We start from the raw sequence: 23,053 nt of genomic DNA, 5'->3' as shown, positions 1-23,053 counted from the left end.
TGACTTGCCCGAGGTCACACAGCTGACAATTGGTGGAGCCGGGATTTGAACCTATGACCTCTGACTCCAAAGCCCGGGCTCTTTCCAATGAGCCACGCTGCTTCTCTGATGTCATGTTATGTGAGCTCAGCATGCCTCTTTGAGGTTTGCAACACTCTCTACCATGTTTGCAGAATGTAGAAGTCACACTATAGGAAAATGCAGCTCAAGATATGGGGTGTTCAAACCATTTAGTACATAAACAAAAATTGGATAGAAGGGCCAGAGACATAGGACAGAATGGCGACCACTGGATTTGGCAAGAAGGAGGTTATTGGTGACCTTAGAGAAGGCAGTTTCCATGAAGCAAAAGGGGCTGAAGTAGATATGATCCCCTAAAGGAGTTTACAATCTAGAGGAGGATAAAGACAATAAAATCTACTACAGGTAGGAGGACCAAACAGTGTTTCAAGTGCCAAGGAAGATGAGGGGAGTGAATCATGCAATGTTTGGGTGACGCAGTACTGCAGGAGTAGTAATAAATGGGGAAATAAGTTGGGGAGATGAGAAAACAGGGAAGATCTCTTGGAAGAAATGTGATACTAGAAGGGCTTTGAATATGGGGGACCGATGCAGGGGGTGAAAATTTAAGGCATCATCATCATCATCAATCGTATTTATTGAGCGCTATGTGCAGAGCACTGTACTAAGCGCTTGGGAAGTACACATTGGCAACATATAGAGACAGTCCCTACCCAACAGTGGGCTCACAGTCTAAAAGGGGGAGACAGAGAACAAAACCAAACATACCAACAACTAACAACATACTAACAACTAACAAACATACTAACATACTAACAAGGCAGGATACAGGGTGTGAGCAGCATGACCCAGTGGAAAGATCATGGGCCTGGAATATAATAATAATAATAATAATAATAATAATAATAATAGTATTTGTCAAGCACTTACTATAATAATAATAATAATGGTGTTGTTAAGCACTTACTATGTGCTAAGAACTATTCTAAGTGCTGGGGTAGATACAAGGTAATCTGGTTGTCCCACATGGGGCTCACAGTCTTAATCCCCATTTTGCAGATGAGGGAACTGAGGCACAGAGAAGTTAAGTGACTTAGCCAAGGTCACACAACAGACAAGTGGAGGGGCCAGGATTCGAACCTACATCCTCTGATTCCCAAGCCTGTGCTTGTTCCACTAAGCCACGGACCAGGTTTCTATTCCCAGCTCTGCCTCATGTTTATTGTGTGAAGTCATCTGTAAAATAGGGATTGTATACTTGGTCTTTCCCCTACTTAGACCGTGAGCCCCATGTGGGGCAGGACTATATCCAACCTGCTTATCTTGTATTTACTCCAAAGTAGTACAATTCTTGACACATATTAAGAACTTAATAAATAGAAGTTTGGCTGATGTTGCTAGAATCCTATTGTGATCATCTTTTTTCTGGATGCGGACAAAACCGGGAAAGTGAGAAACCTGAAAACCTTCCAGAATTGGCCATGTTTCATTTTGTTGAGGTAAACGTGACCAGTTGTAACACAACGTGACAATGCTTTTGTTGTTTAATGTATTTTTAATATTTTCTTCACACCACCACTTCAAGGATAACTCATTTTGGCATTTTAGGGATTTTCATTAGTTCTCAGTAATGAGAGGTTTTAACATAATGAAGGTACATGCCACAAAACAATAATAATGGCACACTAAGATACATTACTCTGCTTCAAGTCAAGAAATGCATCTTTCTCAGAGCAAACGTTCCCATTTTGTAAGGTAGTTGAAATGATAACATGTGAAGATAGCAGGAAAAATCCACCAAGTGGATTTGCTTTGAAATCACATTGAAGCTTTTCAGACCCAAATTCTAATTTCTACATTAGTTTTACAGTTTAACACGTGAAAATGTCTAAACACCTAAATGCCGTGTTGCTCTTAGAGCATGGGTCCATTAAATATTGTGTCACGGTTTCCACTATAAACACTATTTTTCAGGGATTTATAACCTGACCATAAAACATTACCCCAGGCACAGGGTATCTGTTCTCAGCACCGAGGTTGACATTTTTATATATAAGTTTTCACACAGAAGAATCAAATCAGTATAGCCGTTTCTTGGACACATAAGAATGCTGAAAATATAAAAGTTTGCTAGCTAAAGCCGCTCTTCTGGATTGACTCTACGACAACCTAGAAACTCATTCGTTTAAAAAAATATATAGGCCAATCAGTTACACGATAACGCGGTCTAATCATTTTTATTGGAAAAGCACGTAAAGGATCCAACACTGAACTGAGAGCCACTTGGCTTCCAGAAATACGAGTGTGTCCTCAAGGTCCTACAACCTGTTCAGTTCATATAGCCCTAGCTTCCCGCATGACGCCCTTCATTACCCACAGATGTGCTTTGTTGCATTGGGAAGGTTTGTAAGGAGAGGGGAAGATGGCATTTTGCACTTCCTATGAGGAATGGGCATCGACTTCCTCTGAAGAAAATGTATATGGATTTGCTTAATTGGACTTGGGGCACTGGAGCAATTAATAATAGATTGTGTCACAGTGAGGGCTTTGTTTGTATTTAAAGCAATAAATTACAAGTATTAAATTTATATTTATTCCAAGTTAAACCCATTTGTAATTGACATGTTACTTAGCCCAAGGCTTTTAAGATCCTTTACTGTAATTAAACTAATAGAAAGCTATAGATCACTGCATGATAAACAAACAGCACGGACTTTAATATGACAGATATACAGAGAGCAGGCCGTGTAAGTAGATCATTATTATCGGTTTAGCTTCAGCAAAAATACTACCAGGATAGAAACAAAAGATGCAACACAAATGATGGCAAACAGTGGTTAACAATAAATATTCCACTCTTGCAAGTGTCTGATTAGCAAGAACATAGAGTCACCTACTTGAATTGGATAGATCGCTTGGATAGATTGATTTGCTTCCAAAAAGCACCCTACTTAATATTATTATGATTAAGCGCTGTCAAGTCATTTCCGATTCATAGCGACTCCATGGATATACCTTCTCCAGAACATCCTGTCCTCTGCCATTACCCGCAACTTTTTGAACGGTTCTTCTGGTATCACTGTTATGGTCTCTGTCTATCTAGCTGCTGGTCTGCCTCTTCCACGATTTCCCCGGACTTTTCCTACATACAAAAATGGCTCTCTATATTCAGCAAGCTTAACTTCCTCCTCAGACCACAAAGCACTTTACAGAGCTTCACAAAACCAATGTTGTGATAGTTCTGATTTCTCAAGTATCTTTCATCCAAGCACTTGGTGTGCATTATCATGTCTGTGCTCACAATGTCTTTGTGAGGGTAGGGATTGCTTACCTCTGCTTACAGCTGGAAAAATGTGGCTTCCTAGGGCTGAAGGGATTAATCCCAGCTGACATCGTTATACTCTTCCCAGTGCTCAGTACCATGTTCAACATGTAGTAAGTGCTCAATGCATCCCATTGATTGATTGAGTGATATCACTCTTCATACATGAAACTAGAACACCTTTCTAACTCCACGTACAGGGCTCTGGCCACCACAACGGATTGCTTCAACTTTATTTGGGGATAAAAAAATGTAAGGAGAGGGGTCCATATCTCAATAGGCTACCCAAGACACAACAGACCATTAAAGGCAAGGTTTACCTTCCAAGACCCACTGCTCAAAATATGTAAGAGAATTTGTATTCTTGTTTTTCATAAAAAATGGTCATCTCTACTCTACCAAATTCTCTCTTCCCTCCCAGTTTTTAGTTAGGAACCAATCCCAGTGAGTCTTAGCATCTGATCCCAATTCATGATAGGGATGTGAAATAGACACACTCCGAAGAGTGCCCTGAGGAATCTACACTGAGAAACTTGATCTAAGCACCATGGTTTAATGGATAGGGCATGGACCTAGAAGTGAGAAGGATTTGGGTTCTAATTCTGGCTCTGTCACTTAATGATAATAATAATAATAATGCTGGTATTTGTTAAGCGCTTACTATGTGCAAAGCACTGTTCTAAGCGCTGGGGGGAACACAAGGAGATGAGGTTGTCCCATGTGGGGCTCACAGTCTTAATTCCTATTTTACAGATGAGGGAACTGAGGCACAGAGAAGTGAAGTGACTTGCCCAAGGTCACACAGCAGACCCGCTATGTGACCTGGGGCAAGTCACTTCTCTTTTCTGTGCCTCTGCTACCCCATCTGTATAATGGGGATTAAGACTGCGAGTCCATGCGGGACATAGATTATGTCCAATCAGATTATTTTACGTCTACCCCAGCACTTAGAACAGTTCCTGGAATGTAATTAGTCCTTTTGACTCCCAGGCATGTGTTTTATCTACTAAGCCACGCTGCTTCTATACAAGTTTTGAGTGAGAAAATAGGGTTATTGAGCAACCCTATTTAGCTTCAGCAAAAATATCACCAGGATAGAAACAACAGATGCAACACAAACCATGGCAAACAGTGGTTAACAATAAATATTCCATTCTTGCAAGTGTCTGATTAGCAAGAACACAGAGTCACCTACTTGAATTGGATAGATTGCTTGGACAGATTGATTTGCCTCCAAAAAGCACCCTATTTAATAAAGTAAAAACTGGAGCCTAAAATTTCATGATTGACAGGCTGCTCTGCAAATAGCAAAGCCTCCACGTGACCTTTAATTTACACTGAAAAGCAGAGGGTTATTTCAAAGACAAGACGGAGCAACTGAACAAAGATATATACAAATGCTCAACCTGTAGCATAATATTGAAAGAAGATTCCATTTTAGACAAAGACAATAAGAAATTCTGGGTTTAATCCCCATTTAACAGATGATGTAACTGAGGTACAGAGAAGTTAAGTGACTTGTCCAAGCTCACCTAGAAGAAGAAGGGCGAGCTGGGATTAGAACCCAGGTTTTTCTGACTCTGAGGCCTGTGCTCTAGCCAATAGGTCAGCTTACTATCAATCAATCAATCGTATTTATTGAGAGCTTACTGTGTGCAGAGCACTGTACTAAGCGTTTGGGAAGTACAAGTCGGCAACACATAGAGACAGTCCCTACCCAACAGCGGGCTCACAGTCTAGAAGGGAGAGACAGAGAACAAAACCAAACATACTAACAAAATAAATAGAATAGATATGTACAAGTAAGATAAATAAATAAATAAATAGAGTAATAAATATGTATAAACATATATACATATATACAGGTGCTGTGGGGAAGGGAAGAAGGTAAGACTACTCCAGCTATTCAACTTTTCCAAGCTATTACATATTAGGAGACTCTGATTCACTGTGTCTATTCTCCTGTTAGGGTCATTTTGTTTATGCTCAATTTTGAAATCTGAAGATCAATTTATGAAACTGCTCATCGGACACTTAGGGTTCTTATTTCAAAGAGAAGGAAACCATAATCATTACTGTAGGAACTTTCCATTATAATAAAGTGTCTCGATTCACAATAAAGAATACTTCAAATGTATTTTATCTTGTATTAGGAAATGCAAGCAGGGAACTGTAGCAATTCAGGGAGTTAGGTGTTGAAGATTTATTCTGGGCGTGGCATTACTAAGTGCTTAATTTGTGACAAGCATTGTAGTAAGCATGGTTCCACATCAAATAACTTACAGTCTAAATAACTGTGGTATTTGTTAAGCCTCTACTATTTGCCAAGAAATGTACAAAGCCCTGGGGTATATGCGAGTTACTCAGATCAGACAGAATCCCAGCTCCAAATGGGGCTCACAGTCTAAACAGGATGGAGAAGAGATGTTCAATCCCCATTTTACTGATGAGTCCAGACGAGTCAAGTGACTTGCTCAAGGTCACACATTAGGAAGCAGCATGGCCTAGTGGAAAGAACAGGAGAGTCAGAGGACCTGAGTTCTAATCGCAGCACTGCCAATTGTCTTCTGTGTGACTTTGAGAATGTCACTTAACTTCTCTGTGCCTCAATTTCCTCATCTGTAAAATAGGGATTCAATATCCGCCCTCTCTCCTACTTAGGCTGCGAACAGCTACCATATCCAATGAGGTTAACTTGTAAATGCTATAATGCTTAAAACTGAGCTTAACAAATACCAAACCTATTATTGTTGTTATTATCACGCAAATGGCAAACCCAAGATAAGAACACAGGCCTCCCAGCTCCCAGGCTTGTGATCTTTCTTGACACCTGTTCGCATGTTTTGTTTTGTTGTCTGTCTCCCCTTTCTAGACCGTGAGCCCGTTGTTGTGTAGGGACTGTCTCTATATGCTGCCAACTTGTACTTCCCAAGCGCTTAGTACAGTGCTGTGCACACAGTAAGCGCTCAATAAATACGACTGATTGAATGAATGAATAAATGAATCTTTCTACTAGGCTATGCTGCTTCCCTATGTTACTGGGGCATAAGATAATGGATAACCTTTGTATGTCTCTCCTTTTACAGCTGTGAAGAGGAAATAATAATTCCCATCCTTACCACTGACCTGAAAGAATGCATTGGACTAGGAGAAATATATTGCATAAATACAAGGTACAGTGAGAATCCATTTTTTTATGAAGAATGAAAAGTACAAGGAAGCAAATTATTTTTCAAAGAACTCGATGGGTAACATGACTGTTGTATTACAACTTCAACCGTGCTTTAGTTACTTTTGCACAGACACTTCATCGTCTGTAATGCGCTTGGAGCTGATCCCTGCAGAACACAATGAACTCGATTCTTTGGTTCATTTCAGTTGTTCAGTGTGTGGGCTGATTCGCCAAGATTTATGTTGGTCAGGAAAAGGTGAGGCTTCCACAATTACTTGTAAATGATGAGCAGTGGATGATTGTTAACCACAGGTATTAAACCTTTTCAATGTGAAACATTAAGAACTTAAAACACCGCTTAAAGGAAGACAAAAGAAAAAATGTGGACAAATACTAAGTGCTCAATGCACTTATTGTCTCCTTTTGTGTAATTCGCGGTAAACCTCAGATCGGATTCTTCACATTTTTGGAACATGCTTAATTTTGCAATATTCTGATGATAATCACGTGGCAGCACAAGAAAATGAAATCTAAGCCCTTCTGGCCATTTTGAAGAGTGGATAATAAGTCCCTTGTGCCTTACTTCCCAATTTAATAGAATGGGGAGACTTGAATACTTTGGCTTAGGTGAAGGTTTTAGTTTGAACTTTTGGCTCTGTATCGCCAAAGCCATCAATAACTGTGCCAGTCTGTGGTGTTGAACTGAACTGGGAATTTCTGTTAAAAAAAACAAAAACCTTTTAAATGTGCAGTATCTAGAAACATGAAAATAAATGCCGAAATACATTCTGCACTTTAGTTTTGACAAGGCTCTTAGGCAAGTCTCTCTAATTTTATTTTAAAACAACTACATTCATCTTTCCACCTACTCTTTCAATCAATTTTTTCCAGTGGTGAGGAACTATATTTAAAAAAAAATGCATCTTTTCATGTTTGAAACTTTCAAATTACTTTTCTTGAGCAACTGCAATGCATGTGCCACTATGGAAACAGTTCTGTAATAATCTTGCTTAGATGTCTGCATTACGACATAATTAAATGGTAAATACAGCCAATGGCACATCTTACTGAGGAAAAAAAAATGTGGTTTCCTCTCTTTTCCTACATCGTATGTCAGGATAAACCTAGATAACTTTTAATGGAAAGCATCAATTCCGAGACAAAGATATAGCAGATAGATGTATTCTGGTACAGTGAAAGCCTAACATAAAAATCATACGATCCGTAAATCAATCTAAACATTCTCTGTTTTGACTACAGTATGATAATCCTGCAACATATTCATCTTGAAAATTATTTCCTGGTAGTATGTAGGACAGGCATGGAGAGACGTAGATTTAGAACTAGAAAAGCTCTTGTAGTTAGTAGAGAAGCAGCATGGTTCAACGGAAAGAGTACAGGCTTGGGAGTCATAGGTCATGGGTTCAAATCCCGGCTCCACCAATTGTCAGCTGTGTGACCTTGGGCAAGTCACTTAGCTTCTCTGTGCCTCAGTTACCTCATCTGTAAAATGGGGATTAAGACTGTGTGAGCCCCACGTGGGACGACCTGATCACCTTGTATTCCCAGCACTTAGAACAGTGCTTAGCATATACTAAGCGCTTAACAAATGCCATTATTATTATTATTATTATTATACCATCACTGTCTTCAGAATTGCATTCACCTATTTCAGCAAAAAGACAACATTAATGTATTGGTTCTCCTTTATGGTTTTATGTACATCTTTCTTCATCCAAGCTACAACCAAGCATCTGATTGACTCAGGAAAGACTTGCAGGCTACGATTGGTTATGACAAGAGGATATTAGGGCCAGATCAAAGGTAGTCGATAATAATCTCTAAATAAGAGAATCTTAATAATAATGGCATTTGTTAACTACTTACTATGTGCAAAGCACTGTTCTAAGTGCTGGGGAGGATACAAGTTGATCAGGTTGCCCCACGTAGGGCTCACAGTCTTGGTCCCCAGTTTACAGATGAGGTAACTGAGGCCAAGAGAAGTTAAGTAACTTGCCCAAAGTCACACAGCTGACAATTGACAGAGCTGGTATTTGAACCCATGACCTCTGATTCCAAAGCCCGTGCTCTTTCCACTGAGCCATGCTACTTGGGCATAAATATAATGGATTCGTACTATGTGCCAAAGCACGGTAACTAAATACTGGAGTAGATATAGGAGAATCATATCAGATACTATCTCTGAAAGGGAACTGAGAAATAAGAGAGAGAGAGAGAGAGAGAGGGGGGGGGAGAGAGAGAGAGAGCATGTAAGAGCATCCCCATTTTATGGAGGAGGAAACTGAAGCACATGGGGATTTTTATGACATATCCATGGTCACAGAGCAGGCCAGTGGTAGAGTTGGAACTCAACTGATGGTCTTCTCATGCTACATCCTATGCTTGTTCCACTAGGCCAAAGTACTTGCTCGGATTATAAAAGGGTTTTCATATGTTTACATGAATGCATTCAGTACATCATCTGTAATTCAGGTTCTAATCCTGGAGGCAATCAATCAGCAGTATTTAGTAAGTGGTTGTTATTTATAGAGCATTGAACTAAGCACGTGGGAGAATGCAAAAAAGGTGGAAGAAATGATTCTTGCCCTCAAGGGTTTACAATCATTGGAGGACAGGCACAAATAAAATAATTTACAGAGATAAGGAAAAAGTAACTTGAAAGAAAAATACTTGGGAAAGGAAAGTCAAGAACAGTTGGATAAGTATATACGCATGGCTGGGGCCTTGTGGGAGGAAACATATCTACAAATTCTGTCTAATTTTACTCTCACGAGTGTTAAGTGTGGTGCATTTCACATGGTAAATGCTCAGTAAATACCATCGATTGAGTGCAAAAGCACCTTCATGACATTTGGAACGATATTAACTGGGAAGGAGAAAAAAATATTGCCAAATGGAAGAAAAACAACATTGTTTTGGAGTCCAGAGACTTAGAATCTACTTTCAACTGTGACTGGACTTCTTTGTGACCATGGGTCAATCAGTTCAATCAATCAATGGTATTTATTGAGTGCTTACTTTGTGCAGACTATTGTCCTAAGATGTTGGGAGGATACAGTATAGCAGAGTTGGTAGCCACATTCCCTGTCCACAAGGAGCCTACATGGATCTTACAATCTAGAGGGGGAGACGGACATTAAAATACATTATGGGTCACGTCTGCTGTGTGACTTTGGGTAAGTCACTTAACTTCTCTGGGCCTCAGTTACCTCATTTGTAGTGGGCATGAAAAGTGTGAACCCCATGTGGGGAAGGGAATGACTTGATACTGATACTGATAACTGCTAAGATACTTAGTGTGGCTCAGTGGAAAGAGCCCGGGCTTGGGAGTCAGAGGTCATGGGTTCAAATCCTGGCCCCCCCCAATTGTCAGCTGTGTGACTTTGTGCAAGTCACTTCACTTCTCTGTGCCTCAGTTACCTCATCTGTAAAATGGGGATTAAGATTGTGAGCCCCCTGTGGGACAACCTGTTCACCTTGTAACCTCCCCAGCGCTTAGAACAGTGCTTTACACATAGTAAGCACTTAACAAGTGCCATTATTATTATTATTATTATTATCTTGTATCTACCTCAGTGATTAGAACAGTGCTTGGCACATAATAAGCACTTAACAAATACCATAATTATTGTAAGTGCTGTGGGGCTGAGGGTGATAAATTAACCTCATTCACAGTGTCTCAATTTCCTATTCTGTAAAGTGGGAATCGTAATAAGGTGTCTTCCTAGTTCATAGGGCTGATAAAATTATATAACTGATGTGAATGTTCTTCAGATAATTAAAAATACAATGTAAAGTCAAGGTATCACTATTAGAAATTTGCTGAGTTTCCCCAGATTTTGAAAATTTGTAAGGAAACAAATTTGGTGAAGATATCGTATGTGAAGGCTTGATATTTTCCAAAAATACTGCATTTTTCACAACAAAAGGTTAATGCGGCACAACATAATTAATGTTGTGAAAACCTAACCTGTAGTGTAGCAGAAGAAGACTGATCTGAAATAACTGGTGTTTCACCGTATTAAACCATATTATTTTTATAAAGAGAATGATTTGACTTGTCAATGAACACAGAAGAAATTGCAAGTTTCTAATGTATGGATGCAACAAATGTTTGCTATATCAATTCTTCAGTGGTAATAAATATATAATAATAGAACAACTTATCAGAACAAAGCATAATTTCAAGTAATTGCTTAACTAACATTGTTCTTTGATTCCCATCCAGCCGATACGCAGAGCTGATACAGCTCCTCTGCCTTTCAGGGTGTATTACAGTAATTCACTGGGGCAATGCAGACATCACTCTTGTGTTTATCAGCACAGGATGAAATGGTCCACATGAAAAAAGATAGAGTTCACTAGCTGAAGTCTGTGATAGTCAGAGGGATGGATGATATTAAGAGAAGAAAGAAATAGGCTCATCATGTTTCAATGCATTCTCTGGGAAAAAAAAAAAACACTTTCTTCTGTCTGAGTGGATGGCTAAGAGCATCTAATGTAGAATGTGCATTAGCCTACAGAGGTCTCAAATGAAAGAATGGGTAGATTTGAATAATTATATTCTCAAAATTTACATCGAACAATTCAATATTACTTTTCAGAAGCAGTTTTTCTGATGCACATAATAATTCATTTTCACTCTTTCCCTGGACAGTTTTTAAAATCCTTAAAATTTCATTTTCCTGACCATCAATACAAACAACATTGGCTTAATTTAACTTAATTGTATAATTTAATACTTAAATGAAAAATTTCACTGCTTATATTTTCCTCATATTTGCACGGTCCATTGTTTATTTACTACTAATCAAATAAGAAAGGTAAAAGTGATTATTCCCTATTGTTATTGTATGGACACATCCAGTTAACCTGGTGACGCTGAAGCCTGGAATCAATATTTTACAAAAGGCACCTTCTGCACCATTAATGTTATTGTTCTCTGTATTTTGCTCCAGGAGAATAGGGGTGATGGAGGTGGAGATGGATGGAAGAAGGGAGAGGGGAACTGGAAAGAAGGGAGAAGAGTAATAGTGGAAAGAAGAAGGCCCAACCCAGGATAACAGCCTCAGGAGGAGCTAGTAGATGGATCGTAAGGTGACATCTCCAGAGTAATGGAGATTTTGTCATCCGTTCTTGCCACCCTAATGCCTGAGCTCCTCTGGCATCTGAGTTCTCGGGCATCTCCTGCTTTTCATTTGGGACTTAATGCTTCTTTTCCTGACTTCTTGTTTCTCTTCCCCAACCATATCTTTACTTTAAATTCCTCTTAAAAAATCCACTTCCTTCACAAACTTTAGGAAGAAGTGTGGCCTAGTGGATGGTCCGGCATCGGAAAACTTGAATTCTAATCCGAGTTCTGCCATTTATCTGCCGTGTGACAACTTCTCAATACAAATGGTATTGCTCTCTCTTAAATTGTAAGGTCCATGTGGGAAAGAGACTATGCCTAAGGTAAATGTATTGTGTCTTTCCCGGCTCTAACCACTGGTTTAACAAATGGCACAATTATTATGATAAAGTCTTCCCTGCTTAATGCCATATAATAATAATAATAATAATGATGGCATGTATTAAGCACTTAACTATGTGCAAAGCACTGTTCTAAGTGTTGGCAGGTTACAAGGTGATGAGGTTGGCCCACGGAGTCTCACAGTCTTAATCCCCATTTTGCAGATAAGGTAACTGAGGCACAGAGAAGTTAAGTGACTTACCCAAAGTCACACAGCTGAAAATTGGTGGAGCCAGGATTTGAACCCATGACCTCTGACTCCTAAGCCCATGCTCTTTCCACTGAGCCACGCTGCTTCTCATATGGTTCTGGTTGTCAAGTTATTACAAGAATACATCTCAGTTCATTACAGTCCTAAATTTATTAGGTTGAATGTTTGAGCGTGAAATAAAATATCAGGAGAGAGAATGCCAGAGAAGGAAACAGTTGGACTGCACAAGTAGGAAGAGGATTTGGAAATAGATGGAACTCTTCAGTTACTAAGCCAGTGAGGCTGGAGAGAGTGAGGAGAATTGAAATCCACAGATAATCCTTAAAGTTCATTTTGTTCATCAACTTCAACTTCCTTCTTTCCAAATCTTTGGTTACTGCCATCATTGAAACAGTGTATGTTCCAACTCTGCCTTTTAACCTTTCTCTCATTAAGAAATTAAAGCCAACACCCATTACCTTTCTGAAAAGTAATTTATATGTTACTGAGGAAGCCCTGTTTTCTCCCGAAGACCCACGTTCCTTCAACCTACATCTCTTCTGGCACAAAATGAAGGAACCATTGAAAAAGGCATTCATTCTTCTGAAACAAACTCCTTCTGGTAATGATCAACAGGTTCTACTCTATTATTAAATAACAGATCGGGCTTAAGATAAAATAACCATAACTTCATCTGCTCTTAATTTCCCACTTCAGAGAATGTATTTGTTCCTAACTCTTCCTTTGCCTTCGGCAGAGTGTCTTTCCTAAGTCAATGCTCCGCACACAGTAAGCGCTCAATAAAAGTAATTGATTGATTGATTTATCAAAGTATTTTTATGTCAATGCTCATTTTACGTCTTGGAATCTGGAAGGAAAGGGTTACTATGATTTTACTCTGAAATGTGAGAGGCACTGTGATGATCATAGGTCTTCTTTTAATGGATCCTTTTTTACCTAGTTCTCTTTCTCACCCAGCTTTATTTTTTTTTTTTCAGGAGGTAAATCTTGCTTAAGGCCACTTGCTGTAATTCAGTTTTCAGCTCTGGCTCCAATCAAAGTTAAGTGAGTTCACCCAACACCGTACTGAATACTTGTGGTGTGAACCACAGGAAATTGCCGCACTAATCTCTAAATTGAGAGCCATCGAAGACTGGGCCATTCATGGGATTGTTGCTGCCGTTTTCTTGCTCTTCAGAACGTCCATTGTTTTATATGAGAGCATTGAGACTGATTTAATTAAGGTGTTCTGAATAGACGTACAGTATGCCAGAAATAAATAATAAATATGGTGTAGCTTATGTAATGGTATATCATCATGGAATATACTGAAATGGTTTGCGATTACCCGTTATTGCGCACAATAAATCTACATTTATTTCACTGTTCTTAGGCATTAGCTTTTCTCAGCCATTGAAATTTAATTTAGTATTTGAACTGTACCTTCTAATGTTTTCTTTTCCCCCAGTAAAGATAGTTAAATACTTCTTTGGGTAAATTCAGTTCCCTTTTTTCATTAGAATGAAACATATATGTGGAATGTTACTACCTATAATTGTGATATTTAAGAGTGATATATTAAAATATAAAAAGGCAATTAAGGGTCCTATTTCTGCTTGACAATTAATTTATGTAGATGTCGTCAAGTAAAACAGTCACCCTTCTATTTTTCACTTTACATTGTAAAACAGAAGCGATTAATTATGTTTTAGTGAATTCTATAGATGATAGGTTATGATATTATGCCAAGATTTCAGCAAGATGTAAAAATTCTGCTGTAAATCAAAGGGTTCCCTGGGTGTAAATTCAGTGGAGCTAGTTTCTCCTTGCTGAGAACAGCTCTGTTAAGTAATTTAGTAAAAACTGAAACGGCTTAAAACAATCCATCTGTGAACCCATTATGAAATGGGAAGCTTAATTCTACTCACAGACGCAGAGTATATGTTGTCATGTACCTGGAGATTTCTCAGGAATTTAAGTTGGCTTATTCTTTCACATTCCAAACTTGCCGAATTCCACCCACAAAGTTACCCATGTGCATGGAGTTCCCTTGGGACCAATGAGGAAAGGTGGTTAGAGGTTCATAAAAGGGCTAAAACTACATGAAAACAGAAGGAATTTGACTGTGGAGCAAACTCCCCCCTGCCATTTTTTTTCTTTGCTCCAAATGCACAACTAATCTCCTTTCTGTTTGTCCACATAAGGAAAAATGACCCTCTAACAAGGATGACTGAACCTTAGAAAATGGTGAAAATACATAACAGATTATTAGACATGATCCCTGCCCTCAAAGAGCTTATAATAAGCAGGGGAGACAGACACTAAAATCAATTACAGATAGGCAGAGGAAGAGAAGAGGGCTTGTATCTGAGTTAGTCTTGAGTAACAGAGCATATACAACATGTAAATAAATCCTAGAAGAGGATAAGTGTATTTAAGTGGCATGGAAGCCATTAGTGAGATGCAAATAGTTGAGATATGAAATTAATCATGGAAGGCTCCCTGGAGGAAGTGTGAAAAAGGGCTTGGAAGAGGAGAAGAGCTGTGGTCTGTTGGATCTGAAAGGGAAAGGAGTCCCAGGATGAGGAAGGGGTGGGGACGAGCAGACTTTAAGCAAGAGGTCAGTGGGAGGAGAGGGTTAAATGAGGCACACTGAAAAAGCAAGCTTGAGAGGAACAGAGTACAAGCTGGTGTGTGGTGGGAACAAAGAGTGGATGGAGAGAGAAATGATTGAGGGCTTTACAGCCAATGGTCAGAGGATGAAGCATGGCCAAGAAGAAAGAGCAAGGGACTGAGGGTCAGAAGACCCAATCAATTCATTCATTCAATCTTATTTATTGAGCACCTACTGTGTGCTGTGTGCTGTACTAAGGACTTGTACAATACAGCAGTGAAGAGAGACAATCCCTGCCCACAACAGGGAAATAATCAATTAATCCTGAGGTTCTGCCATCTGCGCATCTCACTTTCCTCATTTGCAAAATGCAGAAAAAATTTTGCTTTCCCTTCTTTGTAGACTTTAAGCTATGTGTGGTACAGAACTGCATTCTGCGTTCTGATTTCTTATGTCAAACTCATGGCATAGTGTAATACCTGGGCACATAGTAAGCACTGAATAAGTATCATCACCATTAGTATTTATTGCGCACATTTTGAGGAGTAAGTGGACGTGAGCAGAAAAATGATCCAAGCAACAAAGTCAAATATGGACTGGAAAGGACAGAGACTGGAGACAGGGAGAACAGGAGGAAAGCTAATACAGTAGTTAAGTTGGGGTATAACAAATAGATGGACAAACATAGTAGTCATATGTTTGGGGAGGGGGGAAGGCCCATTTCTGTTTCTCCTCTTTAAGATGATCTAACATAATCCTCCCATGCATCCATCTTAATTAGGCAGGAGGAACACCTTCTCAGAAAGACTTTCGATCTTCTCATTCTTCTGAGTACAATAAATGCCTGGAATGTTTTTTTTCCCTGGGGAAGAATGAAATGTTGGACTGAAATTCCCTAATACTGAGCTTGAGACTCTAGTCCTTCCGGTGTAACCTTCTGGACATTTTCCAAGTCCTATTTCTGAAGAACAAGGCTAGATAGACCATCCAAAAGGGTATTGTTCTGAAGATTCCATCTTCCTTCCAGCAAAATGTAAAAGGGAAAGAAAATACAACATGGAGAACTTGAAAACTTTCCATCTGCCCAGTGATGTGGGCAGCTTATGAAATATTCTGAAATTTTCCAGGCTTTTGATTGTGGTAATTACTACATTATAGCACCTCCTTGGAGTTGGCACCAAGACTATTTGTTCCACTTCACTAGAAAAGAGGTTTAACTGTTGAAATAATTCTTTAAAAGCTGTATTTCATCTCAAAATTGAAATACTTCTGACAAGAAGCATGTTCCTACATATTCATTCTGCACTTTTCCTGTCCTCTGCCTAATTAGTAGTCTCCCCTAGTAGATGTTTTCAAAGTCGACTGGGCAGGAGGTAACTGGGTAGATAAATCACCATATTCACTAATTAGCTCTTTCATTCTCAAGCCTACGAGAGAAAAATAAAATAAAAAAAAAAAACAATGGTCATCTCACACTTGAACTATGGTTGGCCAATGGATGAAAAGGATCTTGTGGTGTGTAAGCATCCAAGTCTTGCCAAAGAGTTTAGCAAAAATCTTCTCACCATCACCACTGGGAATAACATTTGCTGGTGAGGCAGAGCAATGGAACTGATCACTTGGAGATTTCACTTCTGCTCGTCTTCCCGCAGATTCAGTGTAACTTTAGGAAATTTATGTTTTTCAGTTCCCTTCACAAACTACCATACATCTCTTAATCTCTGCTGTGGAAACAAAATTATTTTTTAACACAAAGTTTCTACTGACCCACACGCTAGATGTGTTGGACTTTGAACTAGAAATGGATTATTTTGGGGGCATAGCTAGGCTGTGCCCATTAAGGCACAGTGGAGTTGAAAAGTGACCTCATCAATTAGATCATTATGGAAAACAGTCTGTAAGATTGATAAGCAACTGGTTTTGATATTTTTTCATGTCACCCTATGCAGTTAATTAAATGAACCTGTTGGCCAATTTTAACGCTACAGTTCTCCCTGTAGGAATATCATGTCCCCTATATTATGGCTTCTGGGTCAAATGCCTTAATGGTTTGAATTAAAAGAATTGATAAAGTCAGGAAGAGAAAGAAACATCTGGCTCAGTGACCATAAGCACCCTACCTAGGCGCTGCTTCATCTGAGACTCACTGTTGAAATTATTAAGGTTTCCTTTTCCTAACATTTTTATTTCTTCCAAGTAGTTCTCTTCCTTTAAAAACTGTAGTGTTTGTTAGGTGTTACTATGTGCCAAGCACTGTGCTGATGGACTCACTGAGTACTAAGCGCTGGGACAGATAACCAGGTTAAACCCAGTTCCTCTACCTCATTTTGGATCACAGACTACGATGGAGAACAGATATTGAATCCCCATTTTACAGATGAAGAAACTGAGGCACAGAGAAATAAAGTGATTTGTTGTGTGTCACGGTCTCACAGCAACCAAGTGGCTCAAGAGAAGCAGCATGGCTCAGTGGAAAGAGCACGGGCTTTGGAGTCAAAGATCATGGGTTCAAATCCCAGCTCCACCACTTGTCAGCTGTGTGACTTTGGACAAGTCATTTAACTTCTCTTTGGGCTCAGTTACCTCATCTGTAAAATGGGGATTAAGACTGTGAGCCCCGTGTGGGGCAACCTGATCACCTTGTAACCTCCCCAGCGCTTAGAACAGTGTACTTAATAAATGCCGTCATTATTAAGTGACAGTACCAGGATTAGAATACAGGTCCTCTGACTTCTAGACCTGTGCTATGCTGATCTTTCGGGTAATAATGAAGCAGACTTTAAGTTACTGAGTTCTTAAAGCACCTGGGCCCTGCGGTGTTTGCCTGCCTCACACATTAGGAATTATTGTCATCCTATTAAAACCATTTAACTCACATACCGCACACGCCACATGTGGCAAACCTGACAGCCGATGAAAGAAAATTAAAAGAAAGTTAACAGATCCCACCTGCTTCAGAGTGGTATTTACGGGACCTAATGCGTTAATTAAGCAAGCTCACTCAAGAGGGAAATGAGAGATTTTGTCGACATTGAGTTCTGTAGGTTAGAAAATACTAGACTGGCTCCATGAGGGGAAGGAACGATTGAGATAAGATGATTTCTCTGGTGTCCCACGTGATTCCCAAGGAGCTGTATTATTGACATCCCTAGCTAGGTTTCCTGGTGTGTGTATGCTACGATGTTCTCTCTCTGCACTTGTCCCCAGATATTTGGCTGGCCTCAGATGTGGGAGAATTGGGGCATGCTCCATTTGATGCTGTGTGTACCATAGGACATTTTTCAGAAGATTTCTTGAGTTCACCCAGAACCTCAAACCTAGAAAGTCCAGGATTTTCTCTGAACTCCCTCCTTTCTTCAGAAAGATTGGGTTTCCCTCCTGGGGCCCCTTTAATAATAATAATAATAATAATAATAATAATAATAATGCAGGTATTTGTTTAGCACTTACTATGTGCAAAGCACTGTTCTAAGCGTTGGTGGGATACAAGGTGATCAGGTTGTCCCACGTGGGGCTCACAGTCTTAATCCCCATTTTACAGACGAGGGAACTGAGGCACAGAGAAGTTAAGTGACTTGCCCAAAGTCACACTTCTGACAAATGGTGGAGCCAGGATTTGAACCCATTACTTCTGATTCCAAAGCCCGTTCTCTTTCCTATAAGCAACGCTACTTCTCCAAAACGTACATGCGTGCTTGTTTAACACATACATGGTTTCTGATCCCGTTGAGGCAGGCTAGATTCTTTCAAATTTTCAGTGACCTCAACTGTCCTCGCTGATGAGTTGTCCTTAGTCAACTGCCTCTCTCCCTTGCAGTATGAAAAACACCCTGCTCCTTTAGTTGTAAGGACTCTGAGAGCTACCCAAAATTCATCCGGACTGGCAGAAAGGTGGGAAAACAGGATAGTGGGCAGGATTGTGAGTGCATGTGTTGGCATCGATTTTCCTGGAGTGGCCCCAGACCTCCATTTTTTATTTTTCTTCCCATCTCAATTGAACTCCTCTCTAGACTGTAAACTCCTTGGGCGCAAGGATGCTCTATGGTATCGACCTCACCCAAATTCTTAGTGTGGTGCTCTGCACAGAGTAAGGACTCAATAAATACCACTGATTGCATGATTGGAGTTAATTTTAGCTTCTTAGCACTAGGCTGGCCCTAGATTCAGAACTAAACCAATATTTCCTTCTGAAATGATCTCAAAAATCTACTAAATCTTCTGCAAATCTACCTATTTCTTAGACTTGTGTATTTGCTACAGGTATCTGTAAAGATAGGGTAAGGTGAGGTGAGGGTAAGGTGAGGATGTAGACTGTAATTCCTGAGCAGCGTGGCTCAGGGGAAAGAGCCAAGGCTTTGGAATCAGAGGTCATGAATTCAAACCCCGGCTCCACCAATTCATTCATTCATTCATTCAATCGTATTTATTGAGCACTTACTGTGTGCAGAGCACTGTACTAAGCGCTTGGGAAGTACAAGTTGGTACCAATTGCCAGCTGTCTGACTTTGGGCAAGTCACTTAACTTCTCAGGGCCTCAGTTCCCACATCTGTAAAATGGGGGAATGGGGAATGAAGACTGTGAGCCCCATGTGGGACAACCTGATCACCTTGTAACTTCCCCAGCTCTTATAACAGTGCTTTGCACATAGTAAGCACTTAATAAATGCTATTATTGTTATTATTATTATTGTTACTACCATTATTATTACAGGACTGCCAGGATGGAGCCTTTCAGAAATTTCTTTATTGCTTTCTTGTATTCGGGTCATAGGTATCGAGTTAACCTTGTATATTTGTGAATTTACTTGGAAATCATACTGTTAGGTGATCAAGTGTACTTTAAAAGAAACTCATTGCTCATCTGTGCCAACAAGTTGGAAAATATTTTTTAAAGCAGTAACTATACAAAATTACACAGGCAGACTTGATTAAATTGGTCAAATTGATATCTCTAAATACTTACGTCCAATATAACTACAGGATAGGAACAGAATACTACATCCCTCTTTGAGGCTACAGATTCCTACATTATGATCTGTTTTGTGGATCATTTATATTTGAACAGGGGTTAACTGATAACTGATAACAGGGGTTAACTGGTAAGATCTCCAAAGAGGCCTAACAGTTGCCCACAGGACCTATTGATTATTTAATAGATGTTACTTTTCCCCTGGTATCAGTCAGTGTAACATTGTGATTTCAGAAATTTGTGTATTTTAGCAGTCCTATTATAGAGTTCCCTTTCCGGTGGATGACCTGTTTTCATTTTTTTTTTTAATTGGTTTACACTCCATGTAATAATTGTGCTGAGGGAAGACAACTATCCTTGTTTCCCTCGTATGGGGACCAAACTGGGAAGCACCCGAGATCCTGAAGGATGGTCTGAAAAAACGTGAGTTGGCAGTGGAATGCCGGGAAACTGTTGCAATAGACAGATGAGGTTAGTGGGAGGGGTCAAGCCATGATGGGAGTCCTCAAAAGACAGTCTCAAAATCAGTGGCAGTTATTTTATGGGGAATTATAGTGTCTGTAGACAATCAGCATGGCTTAGTGGATACACCACAACCTTGGTTGTCAGAAGGACCTGGATTCTAATCCCGCTCTGCCCCGTGTCTGTCCTGTGACCAAGGGCAAGTCACTCAACTTCTCTGTGCCTCATTTACGTCATCTGTAAAATGGGGACTTAAGACTGTGAACCCCAGGTGGGACAGGGACCTTGTCCCATCCAATTTATCGCATCCACTCCAGCACTTAGTGCGGTGCCTGGCACGAAGTAAGCACTTAACAAATACCACAATTGTTATACTATTTTTATGGCTTCTGCTCTCCTCAAGAGTTTGGTATGAAGTCGCTGTAGAGGTCATCAAGTTAGTAAGAGAAGCCAGTTTACTCTAGGTTGGTCCTTGCAGTTCAGGGAACCCTCAACTGCCCCATTCGCAGGCCCTTACTCCCAGCTCGAGAATATGAAGTTTTAAATCAATTCCTTACAACCCTCCGTGCCAGTTTCACTTTATGAATATTTGACTCCAAGTCCATCTGTTTCCCCTCTCATCTTCCCACCCTCTTTCCCGATCCATTTGACCTCATCCTCCTATATTCTCTTTTCTCACTTCTCAATCAATCATTCAATGCTATTTATTGAGCACTTAATGTACTTCTGCCTCCAAACCTTCTTCTACTTTCCTCCGTCCTTGTGGCTTGAATATTTTTTTGGCTCTGACTTTAGTATTATCCCATTCACACATTTTTTTTCATATATTCATATATGAAAATAGAGCCCGAGGGGCTTAGTACCAAGTAGAATTTTCCAAATTACCCAAGTCTTCCAGGTCAGGGTAAAGAAAACTTAGAACAAAATGAAAATGTGTAAAATTTTCCCATTCATTTAGAGTACCATTTTCACTATACTATAAAGCCTTGAATTTTAATTTCTAGATCCTCCTCATCATTTTTGTGATGGGAATAATCACGGTATAGGTCACAGTGGATTCAGAAAGCCAGTGTTAGTGGAATGCTGATGCTTATATGTGTGTTTTGGTAAAGGAAAATGGCAACAGTCCAGTGTAACTTTGTACTGTGCTTGTTCCACAGGGAAGTGTTTATACAGAGAGCATTTTAGAAGTGTGGGGTCATTGTTGAAACTGACTGAGCATTGCTTTCTTCAGGACAACAGTACTAATTTTAACTCTTATACAAACCAAATGAGTCATTGTCTAAGTGATTGAGAACACAAAAAAGGTTACCAGGACAAGAAAAAAAAGAGGATTGAGGAAGAAATGGGATGAAAGGCAAAAATGATGGCAAACAATCAAAATTCAATGTGTCTTGACATGAATTACACCACAAACTTTTCCTTATTTTGCTAGTAAAAGTTTGAAAATGAAATTAAAACAGAAATAACCAAAGACACCTATTTATTTATTTGCAAAATGGGCCACTTTTGTCAACTCCATGGCAATTCAGTCTTTCACAAGAATAACAACTAGGGGACAGGGAATTGGAGTTGGCCTACAGGTATGATTTACAATGTCTGAATAAGCTACCCTTTCTTTTTTCAAAGGAAGGGAGAAGATCTATCATTTGCATGAACTTCTATAAAGGTGCCGTTTTCCAGAAAAAACAACTCAGGTATTTAACCTACACCTTGTCAGCTCTTCCAATGGAACTCTCATTCTTCTTTGAGGAGCCGGAGCACCGTAGTGGTAAATGACTCTAATATTTTTTTTTTTCCCCGGGCCATATGTGAGGTAGCTACATTTTCCCCTATGATTAATGAGATAAGTTCACATAAAGGTTATGCATTCAGCAGAAACCGAGGTAGTAGAGTTATGAGCACATTTAATAATCTTTTTTCATTAAAAGTTACATACTGTTCTAATTTGCTGATTGCCAAGTTATGTCCTCTTTCTGAAGAGTTTGCTGCTAAAGTTTAGAATGAAGGCCAGATCTGTCTGTAAAATACCGTAATGGAGAGTTCTAAGGATGAGCATGGGGAAGATGATAACGAAATAAAATATGCTCATCAGATATTTCAAATGGATATGTCCATAAAGAGGATGAATAGAATCTGAAACTATTTCTGTCAGTAGGAACACCAGAGATGAATGGGCATATCCTTTACCGGAATAGATTTTCAGCAGAAATAGGCAATGCATTAAAGAGGATTGCAAGCCATGTGACTCTGGTTTGCAGGAAGACGCTGAGGATTGGCTAAATTTCAGAATTGTGTCTTTAATCTTTCAGCTAATCCAATAACTACAGCCTTGACAGAAAAACCTCACTGCGGTCATTATGGCACTCTGACAGTCCAGGGTTTGTCAGAAGAGGCCATAAGGCTTTTAGGATACATCACTGACCTTGAGGTGAGGGGGAAAACCTGGAAACTCATCAATTGGGTATACTCCAGCTAGTTTCTGTGACATTCAGTCCCCCTGGGGAGTTGATGTGGGGTTACTGTGGAGATCACAGGTTAGTAAGGGAATCCAGACTGTTCTAGATTGGGTCTTTCAGTTCAGGGAACTGCTGCTTTTGGGGTCTCTGGCTCAGGGCTCTCTCTGCTGGAGGACAACCTAAGCAGTGGTTACTTATTTACTTTATTTACTCTAGCTTTAATTCTATTTATTCTGACGACTTGACACCTGTCCACATGTTTTGTTCTTTGTCCATCCCCCTCTTTTAGACTGTGAGCCCTTTGTTGGGTG

This window comes from Tachyglossus aculeatus, chromosome X3, assembly GCF_015852505.1.
Source record: "Tachyglossus aculeatus isolate mTacAcu1 chromosome X3, mTacAcu1.pri, whole genome shotgun sequence".
NCBI classification, from domain to species: domain Eukaryota; kingdom Metazoa; phylum Chordata; class Mammalia; order Monotremata; family Tachyglossidae; genus Tachyglossus; species Tachyglossus aculeatus.
This window is presented reverse-complemented; position numbering follows the sequence as displayed.